The sequence below is a fragment of the Phasianus colchicus genome, chromosome 14 (genome assembly GCF_987193195.1).
Source record: "Phasianus colchicus chromosome 14, bPhaCol1.hap1.1, whole genome shotgun sequence".
Taxonomy (NCBI): Eukaryota; Metazoa; Chordata; class Aves; order Galliformes; family Phasianidae; genus Phasianus; species Phasianus colchicus.
Window position 1 is genome coordinate 6,015,195 of NC_143449.1, and position 2,306 is coordinate 6,017,500.

The following is a 2,306-nucleotide window of genomic DNA, read 5'->3' on the forward strand; positions in this document are numbered from 1 at the left end:
CTCAGCCCTCGCGAGGCTTCGGCGAGACGCGCCGGGCCGATTCGGCGGGACGGGTCGGGTCGGGTCCCGGGGCGGGCGGTCCGTGTCGTATCTTCTCCCGAGCGCGGCTCGCCGCTGGCGGAGCTGCTCCATCGCTGGCGGAGCGCCGCGAACCGCAGCATGCAGATGGCGGCCCCGCGGGGAAGCACGAAGCTCCCAGCTGCCCTCTCCCCGCTGTGAACGCCTGCGGGCAGCGCTCCTCAGAGCGCCTCCGGGCACGGCTTGCGGCAGCCGCGATCGCTCAGGTGGAAAAATGCCGCTCTGCGATGTTATTAGGCTTGATGGAAAACAGCTCACCAGCAGTTCTCGATGTCCGGCTGTCCCACTGCAGCTTCAAACGCTCCTAGCTTCTGTTGATGCGAAATACTCTGGTGTTCCTCACAGCTTGCCTTTGATGGCAGTTCGCGGCAACGTTACACGCTGTACCCAGCAGTCAAGCTGCTGCTCGCGTGAAGGATCCCCCTTGGATGTTTTCTGCTCGTGTGTCTGACATTTGCGTTCAGCAATTAGCTGAGAAGTGCTCGCTTGCTCCTCACAGGCTATGCTGGACACTGCTGTGGTTCTGCAGGCCATCGGCTGAGAAGTAGACTCATACAGCGCTATTATCAAGCAATAATCTAATTAATTATCAAAAATATATGGAAGCATGTTTTGGATTTACTATTTTTTCCTTCTTACGCAACATGTTTTCAAATGCATTTGCAAAACTCCACAGAATTTCCCCGAGTTTGTCTTTATTTTTCCGTGGCTGGGAGGCATGGAGCTAGTTGCCACGTAAAGAACGAGCTGCTGGCTCTTTGCTTTTCCTCTTTTGCCCCCCTCTCATTTTACAGTCTGCAGACACAATTGGCAGGGCTGCATGTGCCATCCTTGCACTCAGTTCATAACAATGCTCTGTCCAGTTCAGATGGCATGTTGTGTAAACAAAGCTATGCTGTCCTCAGGCACAGCATGGTTACTCGTTTTTACATATCAGACTACAGAAATACATTAAGAGTTGGTGAGGTGTGGGTCCAGAGACATTTCTTTTACTGTCCAGATAAGAATGCAAGACTTCTGAGATCCTGGACTGTGGATACTCTTCTCCCAAATACAGAACAATTCTGGATAACAGAAGACTAATTGTGCTGGTCTTAATTGCTCTAACACAGAGACATTGCTTTGGTGTAACTTTTAAAAATTGAACCATGCAAGGAAATACACGTGTGCTCATCAGGAGCAGTTACCTGCTGCCAGCAGTGAAATGTCAGTTCTGTTGGCAACAGCAACTCAAGTAAGAAAAGGCGTTGTAACTACAGGTTGCGATTTGAATGTTCTCTGGTGCGAAGGGGAATTGAAGTGCAGCAGGCAGCAGCACTCTGCCCGATGTCGCTAGGTGGCAATGCCACACCACAGGCTGGATGGAGGCTGCAGAGCAGTGGGAAGCTGCCCAATCATATGGCTGGTTTGATCATGGAAAGGGAAAGGATAATGCAAAGCAGATGTGTAAGGCCTCTTGCACCTGCCGCTGTGTAGTCATACCCAGCCCTGCATTACGCAGTAGTGCTGGGGGAACCCATCGTGCATTGTTAGAAAGGGCTGGGTACTGTACCTCTCGTCGTTAATCTGTTTGTTTGCTCCCTTATGCATCATTGAGACTTCACATTGAGCACTGTAGACCAAAATCCAGCCCTGCAGCCACTCATTATTCCTTACTGAAATGTATCAGTGAAAGCTTAGACTACAAACGGCACATGAGGCCTGCCAGCGTCAGCAGCTGACATCACGACCACTGGGAAACCAGTGCTCTATGAACCATAGAGCATGGCCAGAGATGCCTGCAAGGACTGTCTCTTGTCTCTGGCCACCCTCATTCAAGCCCTGCATGCTGCTCAGCCCAGGTACAGCATCCACAGCCTGCACCTGCCTGCCAAAAGCAGGCCCCAAAATGGCAGCCCCATGCACAGCCCCTTGCTAGCCTGAGACAGCCTGTTGTCACCAGCTGCCATGAGGTCACTCGAGAGCATCTCAGTTATGGGCACAGGCAACAGCCATACTCATGCCTCAGTTTCCTGTATCCAGTTTTCATTTTGCTCAATGGACAGTCTCCAGAGTGGGCAAGAGAACTTACAAACAAGATATTATTCAGCACTGAAAAAATAAGAAAATTTCTAGTGGTAGTGTTCAAAAATCCAGCCCAGTGGAGAGGTTTGCTGGTTGTCTCTCAGCTCAGCTCAGCTCAGCACATCACCCCAGCTGCCCAGGACACTGCCTGGTACCAATACAGC